The 26318-nt window shown below is 36.9% G+C and overlaps 1 long non-coding RNA gene across 2 annotated transcripts in view; it reads left to right on the top strand.

Moving 5' to 3' along the window:
- LOC108588964 (uncharacterized) overlaps positions 1-26318 on the top strand; it is a 380118-nt gene that overhangs the window by 236301 nt on the left and 117499 nt on the right. The gene's annotated exons all lie outside the window — the stretch shown is intronic.

Below are 26318 nucleotides of genomic sequence, written 5' to 3'. Positions count from 1 at the left end.
GACTTTTTAAAAAGTTAAAAACACCATTTGGGTTAGTTGGTGACATTGTAGGGAAATTTGTTTTGTCCTGTAGAAACACTTTGTTACTGTTTATGTGATTGCATCAGTGCCTACCACAGTGAAAACAGAACCGACGTCAGAACTGACCAGTTTAATCTATGGAATCCCAATAATTCGCATTACCAGTAGTTTTCAGTGAAAGACCCTGCATAACTTAAGGAGCATTATATTTATGCAAGTAAATTTATGCAGAAATAGATAGAAACAATTAGAACAAGTACTATTCCAATGTAGTACAGCCATAAGCGGGTTTTCTTCTAAATGTACATAATACATAAAATTTTAAGTTTTTTGTAAACTATGTCACTGAGCTTTCATGTTTTTGATCCACAATAAATTATGTTGAATGAATAAATTTTGGAAAGTTAAGTAATTAAAAAGAGATCACAGGTTTTTATATGAAGGAAACAAAACATGTTTTGTCTCAATGTAATGATTTTATTGGCAGAAATTCATACAGAATTTAATGTGTGAATTGTGGTGTGTGTATTCAGGAAGATTATGTTACATTCTTTTTTCCCAAATTTAATTGACCATGAAACACTATATGCAGCCCTTTTTATAATGATAATAGCAATCTCACTTTGAGAAATATTGGCAACATCTTAAGTGAAAATAAAATAAGGTAATTCTTAAAATTAGTATAAGATAAATAAGTATCAATTTACTTGCTGATTCAAGTTCATCACCTATTCTGCTATTCTTAATGTACAATATTTTAAAAGGGTAAATTTGAAGTACATTTGGGGTGACCTCCATCCAAATCCTCTATCTAGAATTAGTACCCAATTCAAATACCAACTAAAAGCATTCTTTTTCTCTCAAATGATATATGCTCAGTTCATTTTTATTAACTGGAGTTTCAAAACCAGGATTTAATTTCTTACATAATAAACAGAGCTAGAAAAAATAGTACAGAAAAGAAAAGCCTCTATTATTTTTCTCCTCTGTACCCTACAGCAGAGAAAATGACTTTCTTTTTTTTTTTTTTGAGATGGAGTCTTGCTTTGTCACTCGGGCTGAGTGCAGTGGCTCAATCTCAGCTCACTGCAACCTTCACCTCTTGGATTCAAGCGATTCTCTTGCCTCAGCCTCCCAAGTAACTGGGACTGCAGGTGTGCACCACCACACCCGGCTAATTTTTTTGTAATTTAGTAGAGACGGGGTTTCACCACGTTGGCCAGGATGTTCTCAATCTCTTGAACTCTTGATCTGCCTGACTTGGCCTCCTAAAGTGCTGAAAAATTAAAACTATTTTAACCTCCATTAAAGAATACAGCACTAACTCTACCTGGTCCCCATTTGACCTTGCTTAGCCTATTAAGGTCAAGGATATCTTTCAGAAAGGAACTTATACCAAATCTACTATGTGATCAAACGGTGAAAAATGTATACTCTTATTCCTCAAAACCTAGTCTTCAGCAAAATCCTCCATCATGTCCTCTTTCCCAGGGACTCTTCAACATTACTACTGAGAACCAGTTCTTTCCAACCAATTTTTGTACTTAAGGATGTCATTTTGTCTCTGACTTAAAAAAAATTATTTATTATACTTTAAGTTCTGGGGTACATGGGCAGATCGTGCAGGTTTGTTACATAGGTATACACGTGCCATGGTGGTTTGCTGCATCCACCGCCCTGTCACCTACATTAGGTATTTCTCCTAATGCTATCTCTCCCCAATCCCCCCATCCCCTGCTATTCCTCCCCTAGACCCCACGCCCAAGGCCCAGCTGTGTGATGTTCCCCTCCCTGTGTCTGTGTGTTCTCATTGTTCAGTACCCACTTATGAGTGAGAACATGCAGTGTTTGGTTTTCTGTTCTTGTGTCAGTTTGCTGAGAATGATGGTTTCCAGTGTCATCCATGTCCCTGCAAAGGACATGAACCCATCCTTTTTTATGGCTGCAGGGTATTCCATGGTGTATATGTGCCACATTTTCTTTATCCAGTCTATCATTGATGGATATTTGGGTTGGTTACAAATCTTTCCTATTGTGAACAGTGCTGTAATAAACATGCATGTGCATATGTCTTTATAATAGAACGATTTATAATCCTTTGGATACATACCCAGTAATGGGATTGCTGAGTCAAATGGTATTTCTATTTCTAGGTCCTTGAGGAATTGCCACACTATCTTCCACAATGTTTGAACTAATTTACACTCCCACCAGCAGTGTAACAGTGTTCCTATTTCTCCACATGCTCTCCAGCATCTGTTGTCTCCAGATTTTTTAATGATCGCCATTCTAACTGGTGTGAGGTAGTATCTCAGTGTGGTTTTGATTTGTTTCTCTAATGATCAGTGATGATGAGCTTGTTTTCATGTTTCAATGTCTTCTTTTGAAAAATGCCTGTTCATTTCCTTTGCCCACTTTTTGATGAGGTTGTTTATTTCTTGTAAATTTAAGTTCTCTGTAGATTCTGTATATTAGCCCTTTGTCAGATGGATGGATTGCAAAAATTTTTTCCGATTCTGTTGGTTGCTGGTTCACTCTGTTGTTAGTTTCTTTTGCTGTGCAGAAACTTTTAAGTGTAATTAGATCCCATTTGTCTATTTTGGCTTTTGTGGCCATTGCTTTTGGTATTTTAGTCATGAAGTCCTTGCCCATGCCTATGTCCTAAATGATATTGCCTAGGTTTTTTTCTAGAGTTGTTATGGTGTTTGGCCTCATGTTTAAATCTTGAATCCATCTAGAGTTAATTTTTGTATAAGGTGTAAGGAAGGGATCCAGTTTCAGCTTTCTGCATGTGGCTAGCCAGTTTTTCCAGCACCATTTATTAAATAGGGAATCCTTTCCTCATTGCTTGTTTTTCTCAGGTTTGTCAGATCAGATGGTTGTAGTTGTGTGGCATTACTTCTGAGGCCTCTGTTCTGTTCCATTGGTCTATATCTCCGTTTCGGTACCAGTACTATGCTGTTTTTATTGTAGTTACCTTGTTATATAGTTTGAGGTCAGGTAGCATGATGCCTCTAGCTTTGTTTTTCTTTCTTTTTTTTTTTTGCTTGGGATTGTCTTCACTGTATGGGCTCTTTTTTGGTTCCATATGAAGTTTAAGGTGCTTTTTTTCCAATTTTGTGTAGAAAGTCACTGGTAACTTGATGGGGTAGCACTCTGACTTGTTACTAGTTCTTCTGCTTCCTGGTGGTAAACTGAAACATTGGAGCACCAAGTCTGCTATAATTTTAGAGTTCCAGAAATCAAAATGTGCTTAAAATTACAGCTCTCTACACTGAGGCAAATTATAAATAGACATGTGTATGTTAGGACTCTAGATTTTTATTGTATTAAATGACTTTACTGATTCCCTTAAATCCATAAAACATATCATTGTTAGTATTAAATGACCTTGGAAAGAATTGTACATTAAAATTTGGCATTTTGGAATCATGAAAATTTTGGGTTGATTTTAATATATATATTCTTCACATTTAAATATGCAGATAATTGCTCAACAATGTTCCCTTTCTGTACTACTGATGTTGCCGTATTTATATAAATATGTCAGTTCTTTGTTTCTTATTCTGTGCTCTTAAGCCATCTGTAGAAAAATCTGATATTCTGTATATATACTGCATGCAGCTTTATTTCAAACATATTTCATTTATTTATTTCAGCTAACAGATATTGCTTCATTTATTTACTTTAGGCCGAGCACTGAGATAATAAAGTATGCCTTCATTATTCTTGCCTACAGTTTTGTTTACCATTCATTCAGTGGTTACCCCCACCAGCCCCAACACCCACACACAAGAGATAAAGGGCACATGCTTTTCCTTAGGCTGTTAGCCTTCCTCAATAGTAGTCCATATGTTTGGATAAAGATGCACATGTTCAGGTCACAGTTGTCCTAAATCTCTTAATACCCTCAGTATTTCTTTTAAGTATTCATTCTACCTTCTCAATTTATGACTGCTATGATTTGAATTTTTTTTCCCTGCAAAACTCACATTAAAATTTAGTTGCCATTGTGACACTCTTAAAAGGTGGGGTCTTTAAGAGGACTCTACCCTCTCGCGTGGAATTGGTGACATTTGGCAAGAACAACTTTGGCTCTCTCTTGCCCTCTTGACTTTGTGCCTCCGACCATGGGAAGATACTGCAAGAAGTCCTTGAAAGGATGCGGGCCCTTTGATGTTGAACATCTTAGCCTCTAAAACTGTGAACCAGTACCTTTCTGTTCATTATAAGTTACTCTGTCTCAGATATTCATTTTAGTGGCAACAATAGACGAAGATAATAACGAAACAGCTATTTTTATAATCACCCCTGTACGCCCATGGGAGGACATACAATTTAATTGCCATCAGTCAAATATACCTGCTTGAGATTGATATTTAGAAATTGGCCAAGTGAGGAGATGGCAGTGTGCATGACACCAGTTGTACTGGGTGCAGGTAGAGGCAGAGAAGGTGCAGTTCTGTGATGGATGGGAGGCAGCAGCTCTTGACTGAAGCAGAGGGAACTTAGTTTTGGTATTGTCAGCAGTGTCAGTACTCTTGCTAGAGTGGTGTTGTAGTGTACCTCTTGAATCATTCTGGGATGCTCTGCCTACGGCTTTATCAAAATGTTATAATCTTCTCGTTAACGTCAAAGCCCTAACTTCTTAATCTAGCAAGAGTAGATTATTTGACCCACAGCTAAGAAGTCTAATAGGATCTCAAGTGACTCAGCTAGTGAGATCACTGGACCTGTGCTAAAAACCATTCAGTGTCTCTCATGGCCTTGGCTGCAGTAAGTGTTCATTATAACCATTTTTCCACATTAAAGATAAGTTATAAGAATTTTGTTTAAATAGCTGAGATGCAAGATTTTTGTTGCCTCTAGGTGAGCCCAAGCAAATCAGAGTGAAACCTGGGGAAATGTAAACTTGAGGACCATTCTTGCTTCAGAATGAAACGGTGGGGGCAGTCAGATAAAAATAATAATTTAAAAATTATTCTGCACACTTGATTCAGTTTTGTCTCAAATCAGACATACTACTGAAATTTTCACTTATGAAAGTCAATATGCTTCCCTTTTTGTTTAAATCATTTTGCTCTGGTGCACTGCCATTTTCAAGAACATTTCTCCATATTACATATGTGAACCAATGCTATAGAGGCGAATATAAAGAGTTCTTGCTTTTGAACAACAGGGAGGGCAGATTTTAAAGCAAAGAACAGTATAATGCCTGCTATAATAAAGGTATTTCCAAAAGTCCATGGGGGGATGATAAGCTTTTGGAGGGAAGCTACAAATACTGGTAAGATTATCGAGAAGAAAAATTAATTGCTCTAAAATGAACTATCAAAAATTAACAGAGTAAGTATGTTGACAAGACCAGAAAAAAAAATGATCTGGAAAGACTCAAAGCAGATTACAAAATTTGTAGAGATAGAAACTATGTAACGAAAAAATAGTAGTTGAATAACGTAACCCAAATCCTCCTAAGAGGCTCCAGCTTCCTCTCTGACTGCTTTGGAGTAATAACGCATGTTAAATGCCTATTCATAATTTCCCTGAAGCTCAGTTGGCTCTCTCATTGATCATTCACAGTTCATAACTAGACACAAAAACTCAGAATCATAATGCACAGGGGTAAATGCTTGGTCATTTCGTCAACAAGCAAATCAAAACAAATTCTTGTACATTTTCCCTTGAAATCTCAACAATTATAGTGTCTTTATTAAGGTAAAACAAAATGTCAAACTTTCAAGACCTACATTTCTTTTTAAAAGGTGCTATCATATAATTAATCACCTTAATCATCACAAACAATTGTACTGTAGTGTTACAACTAGCTTAAACATCTTAACTTTCCAGATGGGGTTTTTCCTTTATCAAAAGATTGAAGTGCCCTCTTGAAGAACATTGAGTGGAATAGAAAATCCATTAAGAAGTATGTGGCTTCCCACCCTGTCTTGGTAATAAGCAATGTTTAAGTCATTCTTTTAAGAAAAAACCCTCTCAGTATGAATAGAGAATTATTATTTTTAACAGTGATAATGATACTTGCTATTAGAATACATTCCTCCCAGCATTCAAAGGTAATGAAAGAGGACAGCAGCAGGCAGACTGATCCGTATCTGTGCCCTTAAAAAAGGATGCATACTTTTTAATGAAAGAATGAAGTATGTAGTAGGAAACTATTCAGTTCTATATTTATGAGATAAAATTTAATATAAGAATTTAGGTGAAAATGCTGAAACATGAATAAGTTATAGTTTTGATAAAACTGAAGAAACAGAGAATAAAAGGCAGAAAGCTAGAGGGAGAATAAACAGATGAATAAAATCATTTATTGCCTAAGAACCTGGCTCCAGACCTCAGTCACCAGAAATGCTGTGATGCTGAACACAGATAAACAGGACACTAGCATTAGGGATGAAGGCATGGTTCAGAGAGGCAACATTTAGCAGTATTTTTCACTAGGATGGGAATTTTACTGAGGAAATGTAAGTTCAGAGAGGAGCAGTTTACTTTTCAAAAAGCTTCAAATCAACCAATAACTTAGCAAAAGAATTTAAGAAAAGATTTTAAAAACCTGGATTTACAAGCCCTCTTTCTTCCAGGAGACTTAAAATGCTTTAAATATTGCTGCCCTTCTCTTTACAGAGAATAGATAATAAACTGCTTACTTTTACAGGTAAGTTCATTCTTCCCAAGTATTTCAGGTAACTCATTAGTGTCTCATACTATGAGCAACCCAGAGATCCTTCACAGACCTTCCTACTGATGAGTAATTTATATATATTCAATGAGGTAAATTAAGTTGTACCAATGAACACTGGATTTAGAGAGTGTATCTGTGAGAGCATATCTGAATAATAAAATAGATAATTAGTGCTTACTGCATTCTAAACAGTTTATATGTTGACCATTGAATCTTCATTATAATAATATGAGATAGCTCCTATTGTCACTGTTAGTTTACAGACGAGGAAGACTATGCACAAATAGGTTAAGCAATTTTTTTTTGAATCGTAATACATGACAAACCAGGATCTGAATCAAATTTCTGGATCTCATGTCCTTAAACATGATGCCATATGCACTCATACATTCTAGGTCTGGTCAAATATGGCATTCAAAAACAAAGACAGAATAGTATGGGTTCTTGTTGGTCATATTCCTTTTTAAATGGAAAAGAAAAAACTTTTAGAACACACCTAACAGAGTCCTACAAAAGAGGGTCCCTAACCCAGTCACCGGCAAATGTTAAGGGAACTGTTACAAATGACTTATATCAACCCTAATTTAGCAGTGGATCATTTACCAGGGTTTGACACAATGTCGCAGTATTGAAAACTCCCTTTGCACTTTCTCACATTCCCTCATTCACCTTCCTCTTTCTTCCTCTTGGTCAGTGCTCGATTCCCTTTATGTCAAACTTCCACTTCCAGGTGATGAGGAAATATGAGATCTCACTCTGGAAGCCTCTGGAGAAATCCACAGATTTAACTCTCCATGAGTCAAACTTTAACCCGTAAGAAATGAGAAAAGGAAGTTAGGAGAGAATCAAATAGACAAATCCTCCTTCTCCCTACGGTGAACTGTTCTGAGGTTATTTCTTCTTGTCAATTTACCGAAGAAATGCTCAACTGGATTTAATACCTGTTGTGTCCCTCCACATCTTGTTTTGAAGCAGTACTCATTGCTTGCGAAATGTTAAATAGCTTTTGGCTTTTGGATCTTTCATCGATTCACTTCCTTTTTGTCCTCAGACTGACTTCCCTGACGAGCACGTCTCCGGTAATTATTATTTAATCTTTGTCTCAGGCTCTGCTTTTAGAGGACTGGGGCTGATATGGCATCCAACTATATCAAAAGAATTGAGATTCCCTCATCAATAAAAGAAAGGGGTGTTCAATAGGTGAACAGATGTCCACTATGTTGCCCGAAGATTAGTGGTGGACCCTAGATCAAAACATTGGTTTATCAAATTCCAAAGTCGTGTTCCTCAATTCTGAGCTAAATTGTATTAACAGAAGTATACACGTAATCATTGAAGTTTTTGCAACACAAATTCCAAGTAAAACAATAAGCTGGGTATGAGGTTTCCTCTGACTCCTTTCTATGTTGGGGAAAAATATTCTAAAAACCCTTTCTCTGTGCGTTCCTACCTGCCAATTCTGGCAATTATTTCTCATCCGAGAGTTTGATAGACATTTGTCTTTCCCTCTTTAGTAGCTGTAATTAATGTTCTGTGCTGTTCAACAATCTCCTGGGATGAAAATCATCTCGGTTTTAGTGATTTATTGCTTCAGTCACCAGGTGTTCCCTCATGAAGAGTGGGGGACTGAGTTATATAAAAAGCATGCACCTTAATTTATAGTCTGAAACAGTATTATCAATGAACCTACTCATTTGCAATACAAAAATATTAATAGTATCAGAATTTCACCTCTAACTTTTGATTTTAGATTTGTCAATGTATGTCATCACTTATTTCTTCCAACTACCAGTTAATATTCTCAGACCCCGATGACATAATAAATTGTATTATTACCATGGCTGTGACCGACAAGTGGTTAAGCAAGGCAGTCTAGCGAGGATGGGTGGGATTCTCCGTTTCAGAGGTCAGTGAAATTAGTGTCACTCAGATTGTCATTTTACTGAAAGTGGTGGCTTTCTGTTCCTAAAAATAAAGAGAACATATGAGACAATTTGTAGTATGTGAGACCCAGATCTGTGTGGAACAGGAGCAGTGAATGGGGATCCATAAAGGTCAGGAAGGAGTGACAGGCTGGCCGGAGAGCAACTGATAGACATTTGTACCTAGAGTGTGTTTGAGGGCTGACCCATATTACCTAAGAGCAGGGACTACCACAGATCTTTCCTTCCCATACAGCCAGAACTTCTTTGAGTGTCATGGACAATACACTCTTTTACAAGACTGAGGGACCATTGAGCAGGGAGTTTCCATTTGGAGAAGTTTGCTTAATCTCAGCTAAGTCTCCAGGCATGAGCAGATTTCACTTCTGCAGGGCAATCCTCTGCTGGTACTTAGGAACAGTATAGAAATACCTCATCAAACAGTAGTGCAGGTGGTTAACGCCAGAAATACCTCATCAAACAGTAGTGCAGGTGGTTAGCGTCAGCACAGGAAATGTGTGATGGGCGTTGGAATAGTGATAATGACTCTGCCATCATCAGCTTGCCCCCATGTAGATGCCTAGACCTGTGTTACTTAGTAGCTGGTTCTGCGCCCTGCCTTAATCCTGAGTTTGACACAAGAATGCTGCATATAGTCGGACAAATTTTGTTGTGCACAGTTTTTCACATGAATTTCCTCAGCTCTTCTCCTGTGCCAGTTTCCTTGTCTTAGCCCTTCCTACCTTTGACATGTTCACACCCCATTCAGTTTTCCTCCTTTCCTCGTGATCACATAAAATTTGTCCAAAGAGAGTGGGTCTGTGTCGATTTTCCTCTAGTTTCTTTGTAATATTTTGTTAAACATTTAAATTCTGCCCTTTTATAAATAACCTTATTCTCTAAAGCATCTTATTTTTACCAAACAGAACATTTTTTTCATTTTGATAGAAAATTCAAGAGTCTATTTTCAAAGTCAGAAGTAAAATACTATCTTTTTTCATTAAACCTGCTTTCATAAGTCTAATTATCTTCATAAGTGAATGTGAAAAAAACAAATGTTAGTATTTCAAAATGCTTTGTGAAGTATGTAAGTGTGGAGACTTCCCAATGTATTTTTGTGTGGAGAAAAGATTTGCAAGTATTTGTTGAATCAGTGCCTGATTAGAACATTAAGCCTAATTTCTGAATGCATTTGATTCCTCCTTACCTACTCCCCTCCTTTATCCCCCATATAATGTAGTAGTAACATTCCTCTACCTCCCCCATCATACATGCTCATTGAATGTTGGCCATCCTCTGCAAGACCTCTGAGGCTGCTGTACGTTACCACTGCTGTTCCCACTTAATGTTTCTCTGGCCGGAACCTATACTTCTACTCAGTTTATTATACTCGTGATCATTTCGTGTGACTGAACAGGAGAAGAGGACTCTTGCCCAACTTCCTTGTATAATACACCAAGTGCCTAGAACGAAGCCCGTCCAAATAAAGCACTTGGTAAGTATTTGCTAAATGAATAACTTGATCTTTCAGGGTAGCAATTTCTCCCAGTTACTTTTCCTAGGCATTCATATGATCTGCCTGATTCCTACCACAGGTCAATATTGGAATTATTCCAAATGGTATTCAGTCATAGACACACACACACACGTACAATTGTATATATAATTGCATATGCAATATAAACGTGTACTTCTGTGTGTGTATAGTAAGTCTGTCAGGCATTACCTTGGAAAGGAGCAGGATATGAATGAAACACTGTGGTTTTCAGAATCAGATGCTAGGGTCATATTCCAACTTCATGCTTTACTAGATCTCAGTACTTGAGGAAAATGTATTTGCTAATTTTTCATTTTATGTCTTATAAATATGATATAACATCCACTTAAATGATCACTTTAATAGAACAAATGTTATGACACACTTAGTATCATGCTTGACCTATTAATAACTATTAGTCCTTTTCATTCTACATCATATACATACACACTGTCACATGCATATTCACACATTGGATAATAAGGTCCTTGGAGAAAGAGATCATCACATTCTTCACTCTGTCTGTCATAGTGCCATACACAATAGTTGGAATGCTTTTCAAATTCTACAGTGTGAATATTTAATTAGGTGGAAGTCAGGATTAAAATATTTGAGATGTAAATTTAAAATTAATCCTTGAGGATTATTTTATATCATGCATTATAAAATGATTTTTTTCTAAATATATAGATTTTATAGTCAAATTTTTATTCTAAGGGAAAAAACTAGTTGATTAACGTGTGGTTCTAGAGATGGTAATGAGTTGCATTTTGTTTAATGTTGAGTACTAGCCAAAGCACACAACTTTATCTCCATTTTCTATTTAAATGTTTAAGCAGTTAAAGCTTAATCACCTGTTTAGAAATTTGTGACAAGGTTTTGCTATTGCTGTAGTTATTATTATTAAGATCTACAACACCTGATTACCCAGGGAGCCAACTAGAAGTGTTGTTTCTTTTTCTCAAGACTTAGAAATTCATATGTGGCAAGTACTGAGTGTCTTTTAAAGTGATGAATTGAAAGAAATTTTATAACATTGTTATAAATATTATTTTTCTGTATCTCATCAAGCCTTTAGATCTATGAGTCATTGCAGTTTTGGGAAATATTATAGATAGAAGTTTCTGTTCAGCAAACACTATAAAGATATAGTCAGTCAAATCTAGAATGTGGAAAATCCTACAGGGAAGTTTCTTCAAAAAAAAAATGTCTTTAACAGAGGATGCTACTAGATTTCTATGCATTCCCTATCAAAATTCCAATGGTATTTTTACAGAAATAGAAAGTGCAATTCTAAAATTATATGGAACTATGCAAGATCCCAAATAGCCAAAGCAGTCTTAGCAAGAACAAGCCTGGAAGCATCACATTCCCTCATTTTAAATTATGTTACAAAGTTGTAGTATTCAAAACAGTATGGTAGTAGTATAAAAACAAATACATAAACCAGTGGAACAGAATAGAAACCCCAGAAGCACAGTGAACACATTCTTGACAATGCACCAAGAATACACAATTGGAAAATGGTATTAGGAAAACTGAATAGCTCCAGGCAAAAGAAGTAAATTGGACCCTTATCATATGTCATACACAAAAATCAGCTCAAAATGGATTAAATAATTATTTGTAAAATGTAAAACAATAAAACTTCCAAAAGGCAATGTAGGAAGTAATCTCCTTGACATTGGCATTGGTAATAATTTTTTGGATATGAAACAAAAAGCATAGGCAACAAAACCAGGAATAAACAAACGGGACTACATTAAACTAAAAAAAAAAAAAAAAGAAGAAAAAAAAACCTTCTCCATAGAAAGAAATCGATCATTAAAATAAAAGGGCAACTTATTTGCAAACCATATATCTGATAAGGGGTTAATGCCTAAAATGTATAAGAAACTCCTACAACTCAATAGCTAAATATGCAAATAAAATAACCCAATTAAAATTTGGGCAAGAACTAACAGACATTTCTCCAAAAAAAGACATATAAGTTTATATGTGTGTAATACATATATATATATTTATGTGTAATACATATATATTTATGTATGAAACATTGCTCAAAATTCGAAGTGTTTGAGATACTCAAAACCACAATGAGATATCACCTCACATTTGATTGGATGGCTATTCTTAGAAAAATAATAGCAAGTATTAGTGAGGCTGTGGGAAAAAGGAAACCCTTGAGCACTGTTGGTAGGAATGTAAAGTGGTGCAGAAGCTATGGAAAACAGTATGGAAGATCATATAAAAACTAAAAGTAGAATGACCACATGATTCAGCAATCCCACCTCCAGGTACATACTCAAAGGAATCAAAATCAGAATTTTATAGAGATATCTGCACTCCTGTGGTCATTGCAGTGCTATTCTCTACAGCCAAGATATTGAAGCAATCTAAGTGTCCACCAAATAATTAATGAATAAATAGTTGCAGTATATGCATAGAGTGGAATATTATTCAGCCTTAAAAAATAGAGGGAAATCCTGGCTGGGCACGGTGGCTCACGCCTGTAATCCCAGCACTTTGGGAGGCCGAGGTGGGTGGATCACCTGACGTCAGGAGTTTGAGATCAGCCTACTCAACATGATGAAACCCAGTATCTACTAAAAATACAAAAATTAGCTGGGTGTGGTAGCGGGCACCTGTAATGCCAGCTATTCAGGAGGCTGAGATGGGAGAATTGCTTGAAACCGGAAGGCAGAGATTGCAGTGAGCCGAGACTGTCCCACTGTGCTCCAGCCTGGGAGACAGAGCAAGACTCCATCTCAAACACACACACACACACACACACACACACACACACACACGAAATTCAACCATTTGTGACCATATGGATGTACCCAGAGGGGATTATGTTATGTGAAATAAGCCAGACACAGGAAGACAAATATTGTATTATCTCATTTATATGTAGAATCTAAAATAGTCAAACTCATGGAAGTAGACAGTAGAGTGGTGGTTGCTAGGGGATGAGAGAGGAAGAAATAGGGGAGGGATGGTTAAATTGTACAAGTTTCAGCTGTGCCAGATTAATTCTGGACAACTAGTATACTGCATACTGCACGTTGCTAGCAATAGTGTATTGTATACTTAACCATTGCTAAGAGTGTAGATCTTAAGTATTCTTAATACACATACATTCATGTATATGTATAGAATAACAACATAATAATAGTAAGTAGGGTTGGAGGAAACATTGGGAGATGATGGATATGTTAATGGCCTTGACAGTTCTGATGGATTCACAGAGGTATACCTATCCCTAAAATTGGTGGATATATGAAAATTAAATGCATAACAGCTTTTTCTCACTGAAGTGATTTCAAAATATAAAAATACCAATAACAAGAAAGGTTTCATGTACTGCAATGGAGCGATTTTAGATATTTTTTATATTTTATATTGTTAAAGCAAGAATCTGAATCCCACCAAATATGGACGCTGTTAGAGATTAAAAGTGACTGAGAAAATAGCAAATGCCATAAATTGACTTTTTTTAAAGAACTCAAAATATTTCAATACACAATTAGATGTAATATCAGATTATATTAAAACTTGTTCATTTTTGCAAGGTGTGAAAATGATTCCATGGCTTCTATTTTGAAAAATTATATCTCCTGGAAACAGACACTAAAATGTTATAGGTGGAATTGTACAATATATAGGATATGCTACTAAATACTCCAGAAAAAAATGATGTACATATGTAAAAAGTACGTAGGTAGGTAGAAAGAAAGAAAGAAATGTGTTGAATTAAGATCATTAAGTGGCTGGGTACTTCCAAATTTTATATGAAGATTTTTTTTTCCTAATAGCAAGTGATCCCAAAATGGCATTCTTGTAGAAAGGAAGGCTTTGTGCTCCTTGTGACTGATAGTATTTATAACTGCTGTTTCTAACTTAGGACCATATGTAAAAGCCATTTAGCACAGAGAATTTTCTTAGGAAGATAAATAGAATATAACTTACAGCTCTGAATACTAAAACAGTGCAACTCAGTCAGTACAATGGATATAAAATGCTTACAAAATTGGTGCTGTGAGAACACTCTCCTTAAAAAACTTGAATTTATACTTTACCTTTTAAAGTAATTTCAATCTAGGGTATAATAAAATATAGAGAGCCTCCTGCTATTACATATTTGAAAATATCTGTGATGTCTGTTCTTTTGTTTTAACATTTATTTAATATGTATTTTTATAATTAAAATTATTTTAATAGAAAACATTAATATCTATGTGATAGATATTCCCTCAGTACAAAATTCATTTAGCCTGCCTTGTTAAAAGTTTCCAATTGCATATTTTAATAGATTTGCAGGAAAAAATTAAAATTCAGAAAGTTTATAGTCTAGTTAAAGCATTTGGATGGTTTTCAGTACCTGATAAGTTCAGCTTTAAAATGGGTTTTCGTCATTACTCAATGAGTGACATTTCTAGAGAATGTCATTCTCTAGAATTTTGAGAGTAGATGCTCTCTCAAAAGTGGTCTCTTAAATCAATGACCACTTAAAAGAAGAGTAATGTACCTTTTCCATGGTTCCTGACTCCCCAACCGTATTTTCTTAAAACTGAATGAGATTTCTGCTTTAGCCCCTGAAGCATTCACTGCTATAGAAATTGAACTCCTGCTTTAAACTAGAGAAGCAGAGAACATAGTTTAAATGGCCTTCTTTCAGACATTGGACGATAGGCTCCACAATGACTGTGGTCTCTGAGGAAAGGAAAATCACCCAAGGTAAGTCCCTAATGGCTCTAGTGCACCGGCTGGCGGTAGGTTCCAAGACATAGCACATGGAGGAAGAAATCAAAGAGAAGTCTAAAAGTCCTGCTGAGTTATGGAGTCGAGATTGTAGACCTAGTTTGAGTAAGAGGAATCAGTGAAGAGAGTTTTAGAGATCTGTAGAGGCATCCTTCACATTTCTGGCTAAGCATGCCCCTGAACATCCATGTTGAGAACTCCACAGGGCTAAGAAAAGAGTCATCCAAAACCAGCAGGTCAAACAAGTCCCAAAGCTCACACATGGCTTAGAGAGCCTATGTCTTCATCAGCCAGGAAGAAGAGATACCTTAATACCTGGGCTGTCAGGTACAATACTCAGAAAGAAGTTTTTGTTTACTGGGTGAATTTATGTGGAACTGGTATTAGACTTTAAGTATGTGACTAAATTAATCAGTGAAACCATCTGTGATCTGTACAAGGAATTTTTTAGGAGAAATTTTTGTTATTATCATTTCAATTACCTTAATAGATACAGTGTTAGGAGAGAGCTTGATGATTTTTATTTTTTAGGGAATTGATTCATTTCATCTGAGTTGAATTTTTTGGTGACAAATTCATTTATAGTATTCCCTTTTATTCACTTAATGTCAGTATATTCTGTAGTAATGTTACCTCTGTCACTTCTAATATTGGTAAATTGTGTCATAATTTATTTATTTATTTTTTTTGCTGATCAGTCTAGCTAGAATTTTGTGAATTTCAACTGATCTCAAGAAGTCAGCATTTGATTTCACTGATTTTCTGTTCATTGGTTTTCTCTTGATAGATATCTAGTTTATTCTGGATTTTTCTTAATTCAGAAAAACGCTCAAAAGAAAAGTTTTGGTTTTGTATCTTTAAGGTTTAGAATGATGTATTAATTTCCTGCTGGGGCTGTAACAGATTATCACAAATTTAGTAATTAAAAAAAAAAACCAGAAATTTATTCTCTTATAGTTCTGGAGGCCAGAAGTTTGAGCAAAGTCATATGGGTCTAGAGTTAAGATACCATAGGAACTTTGGCAGGGAACTCCACTGTTTGCTTATATCAGCTTCTGGAAGTCCCCACACTCCTTGACTCATGCCTGTATCACTCCAATCTCTATCTCCATAGTCATATCTCCTTTTCCACTTCTTTGGCCAAATCTCCTTATGTCTACACCTTAAATTCCGATTAAATTGAGGGCCCATCCAGATATTCCACGATAATCTCCCATCTAAAGACACTTGAAATTAATTATGTTTGCAAAGTCCCCTTTGCTAACTAAATTAATATTCACAGGTTCCAGGGATTAGGCTATGGATTTCTTGGGAGGACATTTTTCAGCATACCATCAGTGACTGTAGAAGTCGTGTCAGTTGCACGCAGTGAAATTGCTAAGTCAAATACTGACAAATTGTCCTCCAAAAAGTTGCAAGCACTTATAATATCACCATGATACGTGGGTGTCTGTTTCCCTGCGCTCTTGTAAGTAGAATTTAATTTCAAACATTTGAGGCTTTGCTCACTGTGATTGTAAGTTTCCTGAGGCCTCCCACCCATGCCTCCTGTATGGCTTGTGGAACTATAAGTCATTTAAACTACTTTTAAAAATAAATTACCCAGTCTCAGATAATTCTTTATAGCAGTATAAGAATGAATGAATATAGAAACTTGGTATCAGAGAAGTAGGGCATTGCTATAAAAATAACTGAAAATGTGCAAATGATTTTGGAGCTGGGTAACAGGCAGAGGGGGTGGAATAGTTTAGAGGGCTCAGAAGAAGACAGGAAGATGAGGTAAAGTTTGGCACTTCTTAGATACTTCAATGGTTTTGACCAAAATGTTGATGAAGCCCAGGCTGAGGTGGTCTCAGAGGGAGATAAGAAACTTACTGGGAACAAGACTAAAGGTCACGCTTACTGTCACATAGAAAAAAGACTGGTGGCATTTTGCCCGTGATCTAGAGATGTGTTGAATTTTGAAGTTAGATGATTTAAGGTATCTGGCAGAGGACATTTATAAGGAGCAAAACATTCAAAATGTGGCCTGGCTGCTTTTGAAAGCCTATGCTCATTTGCCTAAACAAAGAAATGACCTGAAACTAGAACTTACATTTAAAAGGGAAGCAGCGCATAGGGAAAATGCCAGCAAGGCATTTCAGAGACCTCTGCAGCAGTCCCTCCTATCACAGGCCAGGAGACCCAGGAGGGCAAAATGGTTTCATGGTCCAGGCCCAGGGCCTTGCTGCTCTGTGCAGCCTCAGGACATGGTGCCCTGCATCCTAGCCACTCTAGCCTTAGCTGTGACCAAAAGGGGGCAAGGTATAGCTCAGGCCATTGCTTCAGAGAGTGTAAGCCCCAAGCCTTGGTGCCTTCCAAGCAGTGTTGGGCCTCTGGGTATGCAGAAGGCAGGAGATGAGGTTTGGAAGCCTAGATTTCAGAGGATCAGAGGATGTTTGATAATGCCTGAATGTCCAGTCAGAAGTCTTCTGGAGGGGCAGAGCCCACATGGGGAACCTCTACTAGGGCAGTGAGGAGGCAAATGTGGCTGCCTGAATGTCCAGTCAGAAGTCTTCTGGAGGGGCAGAGCCCACATGGGGAACCTCTACTAGGGCAGTGAGGAGGCAAATGTGGCTGCCTGAATGTCCAGTCAGAAGTCTTCTGGAGGGGCAGAGCCCACATGGGGAACCTCTACTAGGGCAGTGAGGAGGCAAATGTGGCTTTGGAGCCCCCGCATAGATCCCTTACTGGGACACTGACTAGTGTAGCTACGAGAAGAGGGCCACCAGCCATTGTCCTTTAGACCCCAGAATTATAAATCCACTGGCAGCTTGCACTGTGCACCTGGAAAAACTACAGACACTCAATGCCAGCTAATGAAAGCAGCTGCAGAGCCCTGGGGTGGAGCTACCTAAAGCCTTGGGGGTCCACCTCTTGCATCAGCAAGCCCTGGATGTAAAACATGGAGTCAAAGGAGATTATTTTGGACCTTTAAGTCTTAATGACTGCCCTGATGGGTTCTGGAATTGTCTGGGGCCTGTAGCCCCTTTGTGTTGGCTAATATCCTCCATTTGGAATGGGAGCATTTACCCAATGCCTGTACTCCCATCGTATCTGGGAAGTAATTAACTTGTTTTGGGTTTTACAGGTTCATAGGTGGAAGGAACTTGCCTCGTCTCAGATGGGACTTTGGACTTGGACTTTTGAGTTAATGATGGAATAAATTAAGACTTTGGGGGACTATTGAGAAGGGATGATTGTATTTTGAAATGTGAAGAGAACATGAGATTTGGGAGGAGCTGGGGGTAGAATTTATATGGTTTTGACCATCTGTCCCCCTCTAAATCTCATGTTTTGAATTATGATTTTCAGTGTTGGAGGAGTGGCCTGGTGGGAGGTTATTTGATCATGGGAGTGGATATTCCCCTTCCTGTGATAGGGAGTGAGCTCTCATAAGATCTGATTGTTTAAAAGTATGCAGCACTTTTGCCTTCTTTCTCTCCTGTCACCATGTGAACATGTGTGTACTTTTGCACCCATCTGTCACAATTGTAAGTTTCCCAAGGCTTCCCTAGCCATGCCTCCTGCACAGCCTGTGGAACTGTGAATCAATTAAACCTCTTTTCAGTACAAATTACCCAGTCTCAGGTAGTTCTTTATCACAACGTGAGAATGGACTAATACAGTGACTTTTTCAAATGTATCTTTGACTTAATTCTGTCATCTTTATGCTTTTCTTTCATTAACATGCTATTTTCTTATATTTTTTCTTTTTCTCCTGTCACAGGAAAGCATATAATTGGTTTTTATTTCTTCTGGCAGTTACGTTGATTACCTTAAATGCCATATTTAATACTTTCTTAAACAAGTGTGAGAACAGAAAGTGTACTCTATTGCTGTCCTGAGGATGAAGCAGAAAAAGTGTTAATGATCTTTGAGGTCCCCCTACTACATTTATCTTGCTGTGGTCATCTTACAACCACTTCACAGGTTTTCTTAGTTTATTATATCTATTCTGTTATATGTACATTATAATTATACGTAGTTGTATTATAATTATGATATTATTTAGATTACTGTCAGAATGCAGTTCCATCCAGTCTTCATTTGTCTCATAAATAATGAGGCTTTCATGGATTATCTCTACTTCTCTGAAGTCCATTTTCTCATTTCCTTCATATGGAAAGAGCCTGAATCAGAGAAAAGGCAAACTTGATTCCCATTCAATGGGTAATGATGATAAGATTGGAAATTTTGTCTCTGGTGATTGGCTTGTGTTTTTACTGTGGGAATCAGGGTCTATGCCTTTTCCTAGGGTTCAACTGCAAATCCGTTTCTCCCTCAACCTACCTTCCTTCCTATCTGTAGATAATCACTTACATTTTCAAAATTTAACTTCTTCGTGTCCTTCTCTACATTACTTTTCAATTATATTCTATTTATGGAAATTTAACTGTCTGTGTTGGTTTTATTATTATGTTACTTATAGAGGAAATTCCAGCATTGTTAACTTGAATAAAAAAATCAAATCCCATAAAATACATGTCTTTTTAGTATTTAGGTATCAGTTCTTTGAGAATTAATAAGAAAGCAATGTTACATATGCTTTCCTTTCTAATTTCCCTAGTTTATTCAGAGTTGAATGGCTATTCCTTGATATTCAAACAACAGGTAAATAAAAATTGAACCTAGAAGACATTGTTATGACATATAAACCAAATACTAAATGTATAACAAAGCTGAATATGCAAAATCTGTTTTACTTTCATTAGATTCTTTGTAGGGGAGCCAGAGATCCCCTTCAAGCCCCCTTGAGCTTTTATGTGTGCTCTTCAGCTAGATCAAGAAACCGAATTGACACCAGACAGATTATCAAGGGAAAAAATGCAAATTGTTACTAGTTTTGCATGTACACAGGAATCTTCACAGAATAAAGTCCAAAGAAGTAGCCAAAGCAAGATGTTATAGTATCTTTTAGTCAAGGAATTATCAATTTGAGAACTAAGGGAAAGACAAGGAGGACCTCTCTAGAAACAGCAAATCAGTAAGAGATAGATGGTGGCGGAGGCATAAATCTAATGGAAGACAAGGTTTACTTCAGTCAGTGTGTTTATTCAGGTCCATTGCAGTCCTCAGTTTCCAGTCCCTGGTGAAAAGGGTGATTTTCTCACCCTGGTGTGGGAAGAGTATCTCTCTCAGAGGAATCTTATTTTTTTCTTTTTTTTTTTTTTTGAGATAGAGATACTCTGTTGCCTAGACTGGAGTGCAGTGGCATGATTGGCTCACTATAACCTCTGCTTCCCAGGTTCAAGCCATCCTCCTGCCTCAGCCTCCTGAGTAGCTGGGATTACAGTTGCCTGCCAGCATGTACGGCTAATTTTTGAATTTTAGTAGAGATGGGGTTTCACTACATTGGCCAGGGTGGTCTCAAACTCCTGACCTCAGGTGATCTGCCCACCTTAGCCTCCCAAAGTACTAGGATGACAGAGGTGAGCTACCGCGCTCGACCCCAGAGGAAGAGTCAGGTCATATAGCCATTTCCGAAATGACAGTTTCTCCAGTGTTTTCAACTTGAGATAATTGATACACCAATCCAGCATATTTTGGGATGGCACATCCTTCACTCATTCAGAACTTAACATTCATGTGTTAGATAGGTATTTGAATAAATGCAGAGTCCTTAAAAAGTAACTAGGTTGGTTGATACCAATTATTTCATTAATTGAGTCTTTGCGTAGTAGAGAAATATAGAAAGTTATTTCCATCCTGCCTATTTTCTGCACTATTTACAAAGTTCGAAGCATGTGTAACCTGCTGGATCTTTTCAAGAAGTTTATAAATTAAGTAACAGTCATCTCTCACTACATCCCCTGGACAGATGCCAAAATCTGCTCTATGCTCAAGTTCCTCACATAATATGGTGTAGCACAATTTGGATTTGCAGTTGGTTGAATCAGCAGATGCAGAATTCATAGCTGTGGAGGGTGGGCTGTATTTTTCTCTCTTCTTCTCTACCTCCTTCTTTGCCTTTCTGTTCTTCTTGTCATTCTTCTTGACAATACCATTTCATTTTTAGTTGTTACAGCTTTATCGTCTATGCCGGTTTATGCCGCCTTAAAACTGCAGATGGGCTAAAAACAGAAGAATAATAGAATAGTGACTGTCAGCAGTGAAAATATGCATATCATTAGAAAACATGTATTTTTTTTTCAGGTGCTGTAACTTCTTTCTCCACACAGTTAATTACCTGCTGGATTATTAAAAATAAGAACTTGATATCATCCAAAACCTTGGTATAGTCACCAAGAGCTGCAAGATAGAAATATATGTTGGAAGTGGGTCTAGTTAGGGCAATGTCAGATTTTCAAAGAAATTTATGAATAAGGAACTACAGAGGGAAGTGATTCCTAAATGCTCATTCCAAACAATGATGATGTTTCCCAGCTTGAACCCTCATGAAACCATCCCGCCCGATCAGTGTCAGAGAATGACTTGCCTTCTCCTCAGTTGTTTTCTTTTTCCAAATGGATTAACTGAGAAATAGAACGATGTCTCACAGTTTGATTCCTACTTTCTTAATTTTTAGAAGAAAGTAATCATACATTTTCAGTTCTGTTAAGTTGTGGTATGATGTGAGTTTATGTGTGAGTGTGTGTGTGTGTGTGTTCCATTCAGACAGAAATAAAAGAGTAAAAAAAAGGTGATGGAGAAACTATTCAAATTAGCGTTCCTATAGCATTATAAACATCAAGGCTTTGGTTGTTGTGTTTTGGAAAACTAAATTAGGCTCATAATAATATACAGTCAACTTTTCATCTTTGTTCCTTAGAATATTGTCCAATGTTTCTTACTTTCTGTTTTGCCAAGTTGGGGTTAATAGACTAGATTGCCATTCAGTAAATATCAACTTAATTCTCTCTTTCATTTTGATATGTGGATATTAGGTAGGTATAGATTAGCTATAGATAGATAGATAGATAGATTTTTCTTATAGTCATATACGTACTTACAGATACATACATACACCTTTAATGTTTCAGAAGAAAAGACATAGATGAAGATGTAAATGATTTTGATTCTTTGTTCCAAAAATAATTAATAATTACCTTCATTTTTAGAGACAACCTCAGGCTTAATACTGATTTATTTTCATTCCCTTTAAATGGAGAATGCCACAGATACTGTGTCATTGGAAATGGGGTTGAGATAAGTGGGGTATCTGGTGAGTAGGAGAGGAAATGAACAGCTTGAGGAGGGAGGCACCGTGACGTATGTGACGGTATATTAAGTGGATACCATGGGCTAAGCACTGTATATTATACTGTTAAAATTATTTCTCAGAATGCTGACTGGCTTCAGTCATTTTATGACTTCACTCACTGATGCAGTATCATAAACCTTGGTCATTTGCCATGATTATCAGAATATTTGGATTGTCCTAAAATAATAGAATGGAAAATTGAGACTCAATCTGGAATGAACAGGAGGATGGATTTGGTAGGCTCCAGAGATCCCTACCTGCTGATATTTACACTCACATTGTGTCACCTCCCACAGTGTACCAGTGGCAAATGTTGGCAAGAGTAAACAGAGAATATCTCAAACTGATGCCAAGTCCTGAGATTGGGGTATAAAAGGCACAGATGACTTCCTTCTTAGTCTCTTTCTTTCTCTCTGGAAACATGAACACTCTGGGTGTAACTGGCTGCCATGCCATAGCAGCCTTCTGGAGAAACCTACCCTGTGAGAAAGTGCACCTTCCTTCCAGTTAGCTGTGCCAGCTTGGAAGGCCATCCCCAGTGGAGCTCAAGTCTCAGTAGACTGTAGTCTTAGCAGAAAGCTTTATTAAAGCTCACAAGACACGTATCAATTCCTGGTCCTCAGAAACTGTATAAACAATGTAGAGGGTCGAACAGTGACCCCCAAAAGATACATTCCTAGAACTGATTAATATGACATTATCTTGAAAAAGTGTATTTTGCGTATGTCATTGAGTTAGGAGTCTTAAAAGGAGATTACCGTAAATTAGAGTGGGCCTGAAATCCCAGGATAAGTCCTTATAAGTGAGAGGGGAAAGAAGAAAAAAGACAAGTATAGGAGAAGGCAGTTGGAAGATGGAGGCAGAGATTAAAGTGATGAGGCTGGAAGTAAAGGAACATTAGGTACTGCCAGAAACGCTAACAGCTGGGAGCGAGGCACAAAACGGATTATCTATCAGAATTTACAAAAGAGATCCACTGTGCTGACAACTTGATTTTAGACTGCTAGACACTGGGACTGTGAGGGGTTAAGTTGCCGTTGTCGTAATCCACTTAGTTTGTGGTGATTTGTTATGGCGGTCCTAGGGAACAAATATAGATAATAATAACTTTGGTCCTTGGCTGCTAGAATTTGGTATAAACCGTTATTCAGCAATAGCTAAGTACTGTATGTTTTGATACCTGGAATTATCATGCTATTGTTACAAATGCCTTGATGTGAGAGAAAGTCTAAATTGCATTGAACAAGCATTAGAAGAATTTTGGTCTTTTAAGAGGCTACCCCTGAGAATTTACAGAATGTGAGGCAAATCTTCTTGGAAAATGGAAGAAAAGAAATTCCTTTTATGCAGTGGCAGAAAAGTTAGCAACATTCTTGTCTACAGTTTGCAAGAAGTTAAAAATGTGTCAAGTGAATTGGATGATTTAGCTAAGAACACTCCTAGATAGGACATAGAAGGTGCTTCTTGCTGTCTCCTTGGTGTTGTTAGCGAAATGTGAGAGTGGACACCTAAACTAAAGGAGGGGGTCTTTTAAACATGAAGGAGATAGAAATGACAGCTTTGAAAGCTATACATTTCACCAATAACAAATAATGCTAAAATTTAAACATGTCTTTTGAGCAAAGATTAAACCTAGAACTCTTATGAAAAAGTATGAACTAAATATAAAGTGATATTTTATAGTATTGGTCAGTTAGACAAAACTCCCTCTAAAGAATTTAAGGGAACAGCTCACGGATATTCTCAACCAAACAAAAGGACTTGTGAAAAGTTCAAGGGTGCTGTCTCTCAGCAGAAGCTCAAATTAGAGAAGGGCTTTATTAGAAGAAGTTTGTGGGCCTGGTTTTTCTTTAGATCCATGTCTATTTGTCTATGGATCAAGGGAACCTAACACAGATTACAGAAGTGTAAACCTTGAGCTGAAATTGTCACATGGTGAGACTTTGAGGTCTCTGGAGAGATGGGTGCATTTGCATGGGGAACAGGCATCAATCACCATTGCACAAAGGCATAGTGCAGCGGTCAGCCTCCAACATGACCCCAGCTGTCTCCCCTCCCATGCTGTACCAGTGTTTTCTGTGTGACCAACAGAATACAGTGGAAATGCTGAAATGTCATTTCTGAGATTAGTTTATAAAAGACACGGAGCTTCTTTGTTGGTTAATATCTCTCTTCTAATCTCTTTAATCGCTCACTTTGGAGGAAGCCAGCTGCCACGTTGTGAGAAGGTCTATGGAAAGATTCACATAGGGAGGAACGTTCCACCATAAACAGCCACAGATGTGAGGCTGGAAGCAGGGGTCTCCAGACCCAGGCAAGCCTTCAGTTGAGCTCTGTCCTGGTCAACAGCTTGATTACTGCCCCAGGAGAGACCCTACACCTAACCTCTTAGCTAGGTCACATCTGATATCCTGACTTCCAGAAACTGTAAGACAATACATATTTGTGATCTTTAAATACTAAGTTTTGAGGCACTGTCTTATACAAAAAATAGAAATAGTACATTAGAAAAACATTCAGTGATAAGATTAGCAATAGGAAAAAGGAAACTGAAAGCTGCCTTGATATAAAAAAAAAAAAAAAAAAAAGAGGGGGGGGATCTTTCTTTTAGCCTCCACGGCTAACTGTCCTGTTAAGGTCAACAACCGTTTCTCTAGTATCTATCAGTTCTTGTCAAGGCACTAGAAACCTAAAGACTAAAGTGTAAGCACTGGATAGTTAGTGCCTTTGCAAGTTACAATCTGGGAACGCATGCCTGTTTGCTGCCTTCGTCCTTTCTCTCCTTTGTCTCCTTCCCTCTCTCTTCCTTTGTCCCTCTGTCCTTCTTTCCAAGCTTTGCTTTTCCCATGTCCTTTTCCTGTCATGATCAAGTGCTAAATAGAAGGTATTTTCTCATTAGGATCTTTATTTTTCACTTCTGGAAGGAATTCAGCCCTTTATTGAATGCTATGAGGCATGCTCACTTCCAGATAACAAATCATTAATTCGAAACTCAAGGCAAACCAAACAAAATATCAGAATATCATTAAAAGCAATCAATTTATACTGACAACTAAGAAAAATAGAGGGTTTGGCAGTTTTTGAACAAACATAACCAATTATGTATTAAATTTTATTAAAATTGCAGTGGCAAAATGAAAACACATTTAAGATTTATGTGTGCCCTTTTAATTGAGCAGTCATTTAACCATTTTTCATTTTGGCTTAGTTGTTTCAAATACATTTGGTGATATGACATGAAGTCTGTTATATGTTTATAAACATCAGCTGATTAACTGATTAGAAACTCCAGAATGCTGTAGGGTATGCAATTGACTATGCATACTTGCTTAGAATCCAAAATGCAAAGAGCAGATGGGTTGAAAATGTGATGTGGAATGACAATGCAGCACCTTCAAAAGGTGCTGGAGGGTTGTTCTCTTAAAAAATAGAAATGTCATATTGCTCAGAATGGACTTCTTTAAAAGCAAAACTAGAATAAATATTCACAATTTTCTTTTTACCACTGTCAAGGCTTCTTTCAAAATAAATCATATAACACTGGTTATTAAGAATAAACAATGTGACACAAGCATATCTCTATCTGCTGATTATACACACATATTTATATGTGTATATGTTCAAATATACACCCATGCAAACATTTATACATGTATACAAACATATCTATATAAGAGTAATTTGGTATCTGTAATATAAAAGACACTTAAAATTTATACTTTTCTTCTGAAATTATGATTCTGAATTATTTATACTAGAAAAAATACTTTATGAACCCTTTTTTAAGTTTGGTTATGAAATAAAAGTTATTTTTTCTGGAAAATTTTAAGCAACATCTGTTCTTAATTTTTTGAGACATTCTGTAGTTCAAAAGTACCATTGTATACTATTTTAAATAGCATTTACATTCAGAAACTATTTCTGTACAAACACATGTGGCAAAGTTTTATTGCTGCTTGAAAAGATACTCATGTATTTTAAAGCATAAATACAGAAAAATATGACACTATTATAACATTTCTGATAAACTTAAGAAAAAATGTAAGGTGGCATTTGTTATTCAGCTTTGGTTCACTTTCCGTCCTCATGCTTTTTCTCTTCAGTTTTGGAATATATTCTTTTAACGAATCTGTA

Source organism: Callithrix jacchus, chromosome 18 (genome assembly GCF_049354715.1).
Source record: "Callithrix jacchus isolate 240 chromosome 18, calJac240_pri, whole genome shotgun sequence".
Taxonomy (NCBI): domain Eukaryota; kingdom Metazoa; phylum Chordata; class Mammalia; order Primates; family Cebidae; genus Callithrix; species Callithrix jacchus.
Note: the sequence above shows the minus strand (reverse complement) of the source record. Positions and strands in the feature narration are given on the sequence as shown.